The 12403-nt window shown below is 41.9% G+C and overlaps 1 protein-coding gene across 1 annotated transcript in view; it reads left to right on the top strand.

The window, feature by feature from the left end:
- The window catches only part of LOC103598266 (UPF0739 protein C1orf74 homolog), an 88897-nt gene that overhangs the window by 29433 nt on the left and 47061 nt on the right, over positions 1 to 12403 (top strand). The gene's annotated exons all lie outside the window — the stretch shown is intronic.

The raw sequence follows: 12403 nt of genomic DNA on the forward strand, positions 1-12403 counted from the left end.
GGTTCGGATCCCACATACAGACCGGTTCCCGCTCACTGGCTGAGCGAGGTGCGGGTGCAGCACCGAGGGTTGCGAACCCGTTGCCGGTTCCGGTCAGGTACGGGTGCGACACTGAGGGTTGCGATCCGTTGCTGGTCACGAAAAAAGACAAAAAGGAAAAAAAAAAAACTTAGAAAAGGATCTGAGAGGCCCATCCATGTTATACCGTACGTGACTAAATGGGGGAGACTCAAGATTATGAGCACACGAACGCAACGTCCAGAACCTATGCTTGTGGCATCCCTAAGTCTTAGCTATCTCTCTTCTGCCATAGACGGTGGAGGAAAGCCCTGGCTCTGGAGTCAGACTGTCTGGACTCATATTCTGACTCCATCACATACTACCTGTGTATATTTTTGGAAAAGCTATTAAACATCTCTAAGCCTCAGTCTTTTCATTTATAAAGTGGGGCTAGAACCTACCTTGTAAGGTTATAAGGATTAAATGGCAAAATGCACACCCAGTACCTGGCACATAGCACACAATAGATGTTAGCTTCTTATAACAGTAAACATGAAATGTTACTATTATTATTATTATTTTTATCCTTGTCATGCTGATGTTGGGTATTAAAGACTTAGTGCTAATGCCAGATGCCCAGGCCCCCACACCTGCTAGGATTTTGGTGTGGCACAGCTGAATGGAACCATGCCCAGCTTTCCAGGATGTCTTGACCTTACTGACTTGCTGAAAAACAAGAAGCCATGTGGGACTGCGGACTGACAGGGATAAGCGGTAGAAGAAAAAGGGATGATTCCTTTAGGGTTCAAATAAATGTCACTGGGTCACTGCCCAGGCTTGCTGGCATCTCTGGGGTGTCCCTTGGCAGTATGCCTGGGTTCAGTTGGAGCTCAGAGGAAGTGGGGATACTGCTTGGAGGAGGCTCCTCACTGCCACAGGGAGACACCAGGGCACTTCCCCTCACCTGACAGTGGCTTGTCACAGCCTCTTCACGTCTCTGCTCTTACTTACTGGCCATGCATGCAGTGGAGACCGGGAAAGGCCTCCTGCTTGGGTCTGGCCTTCCTAGTCCAGAGCTCTCCGTGTGAGCTGAAGAGAGGCCTGCACCTAAGCTGTGGGGAGGGCAGCTTCGTGTTGTGGGAATTCCTGCTTTGAAGGGAACCGTAGGAAGTCATTTAATTCATGCTCCTGTCACTGGGTAGCCTGAACCTACACCACCGGACTCACCCCTAATCTAACCTAGTCTAATGGACAGAGCAGAGGAGGCCAGTGCCTCAGGAAACCAACACAGGATGCTTTCTTGGTTACCCAAACTCCAGCACTCTTAAGCGATACCACCCTCTCCTGTGCCCTCTCTTCACCTGGAGAAGCTCGGATGATAGAGCGTCTTCTTCCCCACCCCAAAGTCGGAGGTCCCAAACCTGGACACAAAAGTATCCTCCTTCTCATTACCTCTGGGTCCCAGGCTCTGACCCGAGCAGCTCAGGAAAGCATTCCAGCTCCTGGGCAGGCCTTGGCTCTGGTCTCAGAGGAGCAAGACAGCAGCTGCATGAAGCACAAGTCCTCAATCCATGGCTCTGGGCTTTGCTAGCATTTCCCTTCTTGGTACTGTCTTTTTGCACAGCAGCCTTGCTGAAACAGGAAACAGACAAAGCCACAATGCTCACAAACCCCAGTTCCTCTCTCTTGCTCTCTGGCACGATCTGAGTGGGCCCCTGAACCCTGAGGCCTCTGGGGCTGGGCTCAGGAGCTCCTCCCATCAGTGGGCACCCCAGCCACCCTTTCTCTTACTACTGGATTGGCCTGAGCTCTTGGACAGTTTCGAGTCAAGATTACTTTCAGGATTAGACAAGGATGGGCCTCTGGGTCAGATTCAAACCTTTGCAGTCTGTATGAGGGGAAAAATATGCCATTTTTGGTGGGAAGACCTGGAAGAGATGTTCTCAGTGCAGGTTTTCATGTGTATCAGGAAGTTCTCTGTGTAAGGATTTTCCCTTTTCTTTAGTCACCTCTTTCCAATCCTGGTGTTATAAAGAGTTTTTGTTCTTGAGAAGTATCTGGTGTCTTTTTCAGAATTCTGGACTGAGGTCAACTCTGGATCTGCTCCTTTCTGTAGCAATGAGAAAGAGGTGAAAATATGGATGGCTGGGGAATAAAGGGAAGTAAAGCAGACAGAATCTTGCAAAAATTTTTTTCCAATTAGTTTGACAAGAAAGTTTGGGGAAAAACTAAAGAGAACTGATTTGCATGCATTAAAAAGAAACTATTAAAAATGATGTAGAGAATTCCCAAGAAGTTCAGGATGAAAGAGTGGAGAGGGAACTGGGTAGGGACAAGTTAACTGAGCAGCTTTGTAACCTTGTGTAATTCACAGTCCAAATGAGACACTCAGTGTGGTGGTTGGATGACTTATGTGACTCCTATGTATTTTAAGGTTTGAGACACATGAAGCAGTAATGAGACTTTTAAACAAGTGATAAGTTAACATTTATTAACATGGGGAGTTTGTCATAATCATCTACATGCTGCTACTTCTATTCTCTAAGGAGAGAAAGGATAAAGAATAGGCAGTAAGAAGCACAGCAGATGGATTCTTTAGCACTGAAATGGAAGACAAACCCCATTCCCAGGATGAGAGACCATAGCCCAAGGCCCTGTGTCTGAAGCGCGACACTTGGAGATGGGAATGAGGAGAGAGGGGTTGGGAGCCGAGTATAATGGAATAAGAGCATTTTTTTTTTATTTGGCATTGAAGAGTAAAGGGTTCCAGGAGTTGAGAGCACTACAGCACAGGAGAGGCCAGGAGATTGTAATAAGAATTCCTATGGACCAACTACTATTTGGACTCCATTAAAAATCAGAAGGAAATGTGTAGAAAGATCAAAATCTCTTTTAGGGCTATGCACTCATTGGGATACTACACCCATATTAACTGGGGTTTGGAGAGGTTAATGTGCCCAAGGCCACACAGCAAGTTTAGACCCTGGTTTGTTTGACATCAGGGCCTGAGCTCTTAACACTATGTTCTGAGAACAAAATAATTGATAAGTTTGTCATATCTATCTGTCTATCTATATGAAGAGAAAGGGAGAGTAAGACAACATACACACACACAGAGTGGGGGAGAGAGATAGGGGGAGAGTAAGAGAGAGAGAATCTTGGGAATCAAGCATATACCTTATTTTTAAATGCCCGTGCAGCATTAAAAAAATCCACCATATTGATCAAAAAGCAAACCTTAGTCCATTTTTTTTAAAAGTTCATCTATTACAGCAGGATTCTCTAGCCATAGTACAATAAAATTAGAAATAAATTTACAAAGTGGGAAGAAATAAACACTTTAATCTCTTGGGAAAAAGTTCTCCCAGTTTACTCTTGAAATATAGAGGGAATCAAATCTACAATTAAGAATGCATTGAAAACAATGATAATGGGAACATTAAGAGCAAAATCTACGAGGCATGGCCAAGGCACCACCCTAGGAAAATTCATAATCTTTAATATTTTCAACTTAAGTATAGAAGATTCAACATAAATGGTCTATTCATTTATTTTCAAAGAAATTCCTAAAAAATCATCAAAAAAACCAAGGAAAGGATGTGAGAATTAAAAAACAACATAATGTTAGAATCCTGAGTAGAACTGATAAATAAATTCAGGAGCTTGTTCCTGTGTGTGTGCCTGAGGAGTGGGGGAGGGGTAGAAATACCAGTAGAAAACAAAATCAATAAAATAAACTACCAATTAGCCAAAGCAATAATAAAAAGAGAAAGGACATCTATAAAAATTTAGAAATGATGCATGGAAAGTAACCACACTACAGTGGAAATGAAAATAATTTTAGAAAGTTATTTGTAGGGCCGGCCCGGTGGTGCACTCGGTAGAGTGAGGCACTTGAGAGCGCGGTGGCGCTCCTGCCGAGGGTTCGGATCCCATATAGAGACCGGTCTGCTCACTGGTTGAGTGCGGTGCGGGCGCGACACCGAGGGTTGCGATCCCGTTACCGGTCACGAAAAAAGACAAAAAAAGGGGGGGAAAAAAAAAAAGAAAGTTATTTGTATAACTGTGCTAATGATTTTGATAATGTGGATAAAATGGATTTAAGAAAACTTTAAGTTACCAAATTAGACTCAAGTAGAGATATCGGCTGGCCTCCACCTGAGGGCGCCCTTCCTCTAGTGTGGTTTAGGAAAGGGGGGGATTGAATGAAGCCGCTCTTAAGCTGGGGTGCCTGGTGTTACTGGCCAGCACTCAGGCTTCTCCTCATCACTTCCAGGTTCATTGTGAGCCTCAGTTTCCTTGTCCAGGTCCTATCCTGAAAATTCTGGACATACTCTCCTTCATAGACGCTGGGCCCTGTGTGGTCTCCTGTAAAGGGATGAATATAGACTGAGCAACACCTTGCTGTATAACCTGGTTGCTTTACTCTTTACCCTATCACACAAGCGTGTACGAGATTATTAGATTTTATTGTAGGATTGGGGTAACTAAAGGGAATCCTAATTATGAAAGGAAGAATTTTAAACTGTATGCCAATAGGACTTTTCCCATACTCCAAGAGACAGCATTAAGAAGTTAAATTGAGGGCCAGCCTGTGGCTCACTTGGGAGAATGTGGTGCTGATGGCACCAAGGCCATGGTTCAGATCCCTATATAGGGATGGCCAGTTAGCTCACTTGGCAGAGTATGGTGCTGACAACACCAAGTCAAGGGTTAAGAACACCTTACTGGTCATCTTTTTTTTAAAAAAAAGAAGTTAAATCGTTTGTGGGGGTCCTGTCATGGGTGCTCCAAGTTCTAATCTTGCTCCCCTTTCCACTCTACTGGATTGTCTCCCTACTTGTCTTTTAGGAAATGGCAACCTTACTCATAAGAGTTGTTCTTGCCTTAGAATCCTCCCCTATACTCCCTACATTTTCTCAGCAATGCATCCCTCAAGTCTACATTATTCATTCTAGAATAATACCACAAGCACTCCTGATAGAAGAATCCACAGTGGCCTTGGCACCCCATGTTTTGCAGAGCAGCTCGGGGTGGGCAGACTGAAGTCTGTTCCCATTCAAGTTCTCCCCATTGGGTAACTTGCAGACTCTCCTCTTTAGTCTTCCAAGTGTGTGGCTGATAGCTGTTTCATCAGATGTCCACACAAACATTCCAAGGACAAATATTCATTCTCAGAAGTGATACAGTCTGAACTCATCAGGAGGAAGAGAAATATTTCCTCAGCTCCTATATTTGCAAGATTGTCTTTGTACAGTGGAGTTACGGTTTCACATTTGTGGCAGGACAGCGTTCGCAGTCTTCTTTATCTCTGGTTGCTTTATATCATCATTGTTGGAAGAGGGCCATTTAGCATAACAAAACCTCAAAGTTATGCTGCAAGAGACATTCAGTATAAGCAAGAGATTTATCTGCTGTATAGATGTTAAGAATCTGAAAGCCCTAACCTTAAGACACAAATAACTGTGGATCCATTCTTGTGGGTCCAGCATTGAGCAAGGGATAAGTTACTTCTTGTCCTAGGCTCATGAGCAGGGTGGTCTCACTGGCTTTGACCTTGAAGGGCCCTGACAGGATGCAGCCTCGGGCCTGGGGGGTGGGGGTAGAGGTAAGGGTGTATGTATATTAGAGAATGACAGAAAAGGAAATAGTAAAGTAGACCAGAAAAAGGAGGGCCTCCCAGGTACCAATCTCTGTTCGTACCAGAAGGACAAACCATGAGTTAATCTTCAGAGCAGCTTTGGTTCCTCTCCTTTGTGCTTCATTGAAGGTTCTGTCCCCTTGGGGCCTGCCAGAATATGAAATAAAGCCATTCCTGAGTCCTTCCTTACAAAATCCCCCTTTCTAAACTTGAGAAATTACTGCCTTTTAGGGCTCAGTTGAAGCACCACCCTCCTCCCCAGCATATGTGTGAGTTGTTCAATAAATAGGACTCTGAGAATTCCTGGTTTATGACTAAAAAAAAATCACATCATTTATTTTAAAAAATATACTTATGTAAATTGCTGAGTTACCAAAAGTCATCATTCAACAAAAATTAAAAATATGAAGCTTCTATTCATTAAAATATGCTTCTGCATACTTTCCTTCCCACATATATTGTTTTTTCATATAGCCTAGGGAGGCAGAATCATTACCAGTGTCTTTTAAAAAAAATAATTTTTTAATTGACATAATAATTGTACATATTTATGGCATTACCAGTGTCTTAAGCTAAGAGTTGTGAGAGCCTCCACAATAGTCATTGTACTTACTAACACTTTAATATTGTAGATGTTAACTCTGTAATAAAATTAGATTATTTAATAGTATGAACCTCTTTCTGAAACTGACAATCGTCCTTTCTGTTAAAGTGTCATCTCCTGGCACAGCCTCGGTTAATCTATCCTAACTATTTCACAAATGGCCTCATATTCTAAACCGAAATAACTTCCATAGCCTTTTCTATACATTTCTACACATACCTTTCCAACCTTTTTTGATATTCAGTAGAATCTATCATCCATAAGAAAGAATATTTAAATCAATGCAGTAAAATTGAATCAAAACTGATCTCATCAAAAGTGCCAACATAGTAGATTAGATTGTTGTCAGAGAGCACTTTAGGGGCTTGCTTCAAAGACTAATCGTGAAGGCAGATGGATGGAGAAATGGTCGGAAGACATTCGGATTTTCTTTTTTCAGTTCTATAAAAATTGTAGTATAATACCACTAAAAGCTTTTTTGAAAATAGAAAAAGTAAACACCTTAATCCTACCACCCAAATACAAATTACCTTCATATTTTTCACATTACCTTCTAGTTTTTGTCCACGTGCACATTTTTTTTTTTTGGCATATGTTAAGCTTAATAAACCTATAATTATGTGTTTGTCTTCTCACTTTTTTTACTATATTATAAATATTTTTCATTTCTTCCTCCATGTTTTTTACCTTTTAGTGTTGTTATGGCCTTTCATAATGTTAGCGTATCAGTCTGTTTAATAATTTCCTTATTATTGAACAGTAGCCATGTGGCCTAGCATTACTCAGGATAATTACTAACCACTGGCAAATACAATGTAAATATAATTTAATGCATATAATAAAAATGAATATGAGTTATAATAATTTTCTAGAATTTCAATAATGAATTTAGAGTTGCCATAACTTTCAACTTCATAACAAGATTACTCTGTGTATCAAATCTGTCACCTACTCCAGGCTGTTTCTCATGCTGAGTGGCAGCTTGAGGCAGTAGATCAGCAGACACACTGGGAAGCAGGACTGCCTGGGTTTGAAGGCTGGATTTAACACTTACTGCCGGTTTACACTTGCTAAATTATCTAACCTCTTGGCATCTCAGTTTCCTCCTCTGTAAAATGGCTATAATGATAATACCTACTCTACAGAATACTTATAAAGCACTCAATAAATGTTAGCTATCACGATTGGTTTAGCAGCACCTGCAGTTTGGACCATCTGCCTTGTGACTTATTTATTAATGGTTATGATGAAATGGGCTGTCACTAGGATCTGCAGTTGTATGTAAATGGAGGAGTAGTTTCAGTGAATCACTGGATTTTATCTGATATAATTTTGTAAGTCTGTCCTCAAGAGAAAAAGAAACACTTTATTTATTTTTATTTATTAATATTATTTTTGACAGCTGACCGGTACAGGGATTGAACCCTGGATCTTGGTGTTATCAGCACCATGTTCTAACTAACTGAGCTAACTGGCCAGCCCAAAAGAAACATTTAAAATCAATCATTTAGAAAGATTAACATGGAACCTCTCCATACATGGAATCATGGCAAAAGTTAAAACATGTAAGTTTTAAAACTCACTCAAGTTCTTTTAAGAATGTGAGTCACACTACTCTATACGGAAGAAAAATATTTGAAGTGGCTCATAGTGTCCCCCAAAATAAGTGTCCTGTAGGCCATTTAATTTCTGTTTTAAGTCAGATCAAACCAAATGTGTTCTGGGATAATAATAGGAATCATAATAGCACCCGCCTCTTAGGGCTGTTTTGAGGACTTTGAGTTAATATTCATATGATAGAATAGTTCCTGAACATAGTAAGTACTATGGAAGTGTTTGCTAATAAAATAAAGTAAAAATAAAACCATTTCAATGTGGTGAAACTCTTTAGTTTGTGCATGATGTGATTGATAATTTCATTCAAACGGAGATTATATGGAGCAATTTAATTTTATTTATGTGGCAATTTTTGTCATTTTCAATTTTTAGCTTTTATGGATAATGTTGCAAATGAGCATCTTTATGCATACATTTATTTGTTTTTCTTCTTTTAAGATATTTCCTTTAGCATAAAATCCCTGGAGTGGGTTTGCTTGAGCAGCTTAGTGAAGAAGCAGTTTCATTTTGACAAGAAAGTTTTGCAGGAGGCAGGTGGAAAATAGAGCTGGGATTTAGGGCATTCTGGAGATGGCAAGGTCAGGAGAGCTGCCAAGAGGTGGGGGGCTCTCCCATCCTTGAGGGCTCAGCACTGCTGGGTCTTAACAGGGTGCAAGACCAGGATGGTGTGGGTCAAAGAACGATGGCTGGATTCCAATGACATGACTTTTAGGTCCTTGTACACCTCTCCCTTGAAATGCAGACTTTTGTTCCCATTGGTCTCCGTTTCCTCTAAAGCCTTTCTCAGGATTTGGGCCTATGAGTCCTTTATTTCTCAAACATTAAATACCTTATATGTGCCAAGAACTGTGTTTAGGACTAGGGATGCAACAGTGAGTAAAATACAGTCAGGACCTTCCCATAGCTATACAGACACATAAGACAATTTAAAGGTAAATTTAAAGTGTGGTAAACTCAAGCGATAGACAAATACAGAAAAGTGTATAGAGGCATGAGATAGGGTGGGAGATTACCCGTCCCAACCTTGAGAGGTAGGTGGGAGAGAGGGAGAGGAGGTGGGGAGGGAAGAAAGCTTTCCTGCAGGAGGTCAAGGATGGGCTGAGCCTTAAAGGATGAGCAGCAGGAGCGCTCTGAGCAGAATAGATGGCATGGGAACGGCAGGACCAGCAGTTCGGTGTCCTTGGGGAATCAAAAGCAGAGCACATGGCCTGAGATGTGGCTGGAAAGGAAGCCAGAGTCCTGTACATCACTTTAAAGAGTTGGGGTTTCTACGAACCATTTAACCCAAGCATGGCTTTGGATCTACGGCCAGCCTCCACTCGCAGCCGGGAATCTGTCCTGATTTCCCCATGCCTTGACATTTCCTTCCCCCGCGAAGCTCAGAGGCACCCTGTTTTTTTTTTTTTTTGTGTGTGTGTGTGTGTGTGTTTAAAGATGACCGGTAAGGAGATCTCAACCCTTGGCTTGGTGTTGTCAGCACCACCGCTCAGGCAGTGAGCCAACCGGCCATCCCTATATAGGATCCGAACCCGTGGCCTTGGTGCTATCAGCACCGCACTCTCCCGAGTGAGCCACGGGCCGGCCCTAGAGGCACCCTGTTTTTGAGGGAGGCCACTAGCTGTCGCTATTGAGCAGGTCTAGCTCCTCACGCTCAATGCCAGTGGTGTCCTGGGCGGCTGGGGCCGGTCGGAGCTGCCGGACGCCTCAGGCCAGATCCACCTCCGCTAGGTCTGTTCATCGGCCCTAAGCGGGGACTCACTTGCAGGCCGGCTGGTGAAGAGGTGGTGGCGGCCCTGGCGTAGAACTTTGCCACGAATCGGGGGAAGAAATTGTGTGGAGTTCGGCACACCACCACACTCGGCCACTGGGTGGCGCTGTCACCCCTGGCGGCACAGAGGGAGCCCGGCGAAAAGGAAAAGCCTCTTTCCTTAGGAGAGCCTTGCTCTGGGCGTGGGGCGGGGCAGCCTCTGCGTGCAGTCTGTCACCTGGAGTTCAGGGTGCCACAGGGCTATCCAAGCGTGGCGTGAGGGAGCCCCCGAAGCACAGCGCAGTCACGCAACAGAGACGCGGGAACACTGCCATTTCTTGTGTCCTGTAGGCCTCAGCCCTCACGGTCATGGGTGTTTTTGGCCTGTCCCTTTTCCACCGTCTGGTTCCAGGTTATGCGGGGTACCAAAGCGTCCTCTTCTACGGCTTCTGTTTCCTTACCCTCTTTCCCAGAAAATTCTGTCTTCAAAGACTCCCCAACTCAGCAGGTGTTCATCTGGTACTTTTCTATTTTTTCAGAATCCGATTTTTGATACACATATATATAGTGAAATGATCACTACAGTCAAGCAAATTAACATACACATCATCTCACATAGTTACCTTTTTTGGTGTGTGTGATAAAATTACCTAAAACTACCCTTTTAGCAAATTTCCGGTATGAAATACAATATTATTAAGTATAGCCCTTATGGAAGGAGTTAAAAATATGCCGTTCTGGCATATTAACTACTTAAGCTGAAGACACTTAATAAACAGCAGGTCCAAGATCTCTTTGGCCTTCATGCTGTTTCTTAAAAGCAGAAGGTGAAATTCTCACGTGAAAGATGTCCTCCCTTTACTAGAAAAAAAAAAAAAAGCAACTTTCTTATCATGAAGGATGAGAAGTTTAGGCCAAGAGAAATCTGTACAAACAACTTGTTAAACTAACTCTTATTTTCCCAGTTGCTTCTCCACCCAATTAAATATTCGCACCCAAGTCCCTTTGTCTTATCCCATTTTCACAGTTTACTATCTCTGTCCATTTCGGTATGTAAGAAACTGACTCCTCCTATATACATAACTGTTTCTTTGGGTCTTTATCACTTTATGAGGGCTCCTGTGCCACGTAAAACATGTATTAAATACATTTGTATGCTTTTCTCCTATTAATCTGTCTTATGTCAGTTTAATTCTTGGGCCCGTCCCTAATAGGATGTAGGTGGAGTTTTGCTGCCCTTACGTTGTACATTAGATCTCTAGCCTTATTTATTCAATATTACTGCAACTTTGTACCTTTGATCTCCATCTCCCCATGGAGATGACCTCCATTCTCCCCCACACCTTTCTATGNTTAATCTGTCTTATGTCAGTTTAATTCTTGGGCCTGTCCCTAATAGGATGTAGGTGGAGTTTTGCTGCCCTTACGTTGTACATTAGATCTCTAGCCTTATTTATTCAACATTACTGCAACTTTGTACCTTTGATCTCCATCTCCCCATGGAGATGACCTCCATTCTCCCCCACACCTTTCTATGCTCTGTTTCAATGTATTTGTTTTCTTTTTTAGAGTCCACATATAAGTGAGATCAATGCAGTGTTTGTCTTTCTGTGCCGGGCTTATTTCACTTATAGGACATAACTCCATAATACATGAAGGAGCATCTGTGTACCCACAGAGGGATTGCTGAGTCATATGGGTAGTTCTATTTTTAATTTCTGTAGGAATCTCCATATTTATTGTTTTTCACAATGGCTGCACCATTGTGTATATATATATACATTTTTTAAATCCATTCATCTGTTGTTGGACACTTAGGTTGATTCCATGTACTGCCTATCGTAAATTGTGCTGCAATAAACAGCATATATTTCCTTGACATACTGACTTCATTTCCTCCGGGTGTGTACAGTGGGATTGCTGGATGCTATGGTAGTTCTATTTTTAATTTTTTGAGGATGCTCCATACTGTTTTTCATAATGTCTGTACTAGCTTACACTCCCTCCAACAGTGTGCACGTGTTCCCTTTTCTCCACATCCTCACCAACACTTGTTTTCTTTTGTCTTTTTGATAATAGCCATTCTAACTGGAGTGAGGTGGTATCTCGTTGTTTTGATTTGCATTTCCCTGATGATTAATGATGTTGAGCATTTTTTCATATGCCTGTTGGCAATTTGTGTGCCTTCTTTTGAGAAATGTCTATTAAGATCCTTTGCCTATTTCTCAATTGGGTTGTTTGGTTTTGTTGCTGTTAAGTTCCTTATATGTTTTTTATATTAACCCCTTGTCAAATGTATACTTTGCAAACATTTTCTCCCATTGTGCAGGTTGTCTCTTCACTCTGCTAACAGTTTCCTTTGATGTGCAAAAGTTATTTAGTTTGATGTAATCCCACTTGTCTATTTTTGCTTTCATTGCTTGTGATTTTCAAGTCTTATTTAAAAATTCCTTGCTCAGCCCCATGTTGTGGAGCATTTTCCCTCTGTTTTCTTCTAGTAGTTTTATAGTTTTGGATTTTACATTTAAATCTTTAATCCATTTTGAGTTGATGTTTGTATATGGTGAGAGGTAGGGGGGTCTAGTCTCATTCTTCTGCATGTGGATATCTAGTTTTCCCAGCACCATTTACTGAAGTGACTATCTTTTCCTCAATATGTATTATTGACACCTTTGTCAAAGATCAGTTGCTTATGTTGTGTGAATTTATTTCTGGGCTCTCTATTCTGTTCCATTAGTCTATATGTCTGTTTTTATGCCAATGCCATACAGTTCTGGTTACTGTAGTTTTGTAG

The sequence above is a fragment of the Galeopterus variegatus genome, unplaced genomic scaffold (assembly GCF_000696425.1).
Source record: "Galeopterus variegatus unplaced genomic scaffold, G_variegatus-3.0.2 Scaffold2550, whole genome shotgun sequence".
Taxonomy (NCBI): domain Eukaryota; kingdom Metazoa; phylum Chordata; class Mammalia; order Dermoptera; family Cynocephalidae; genus Galeopterus; species Galeopterus variegatus.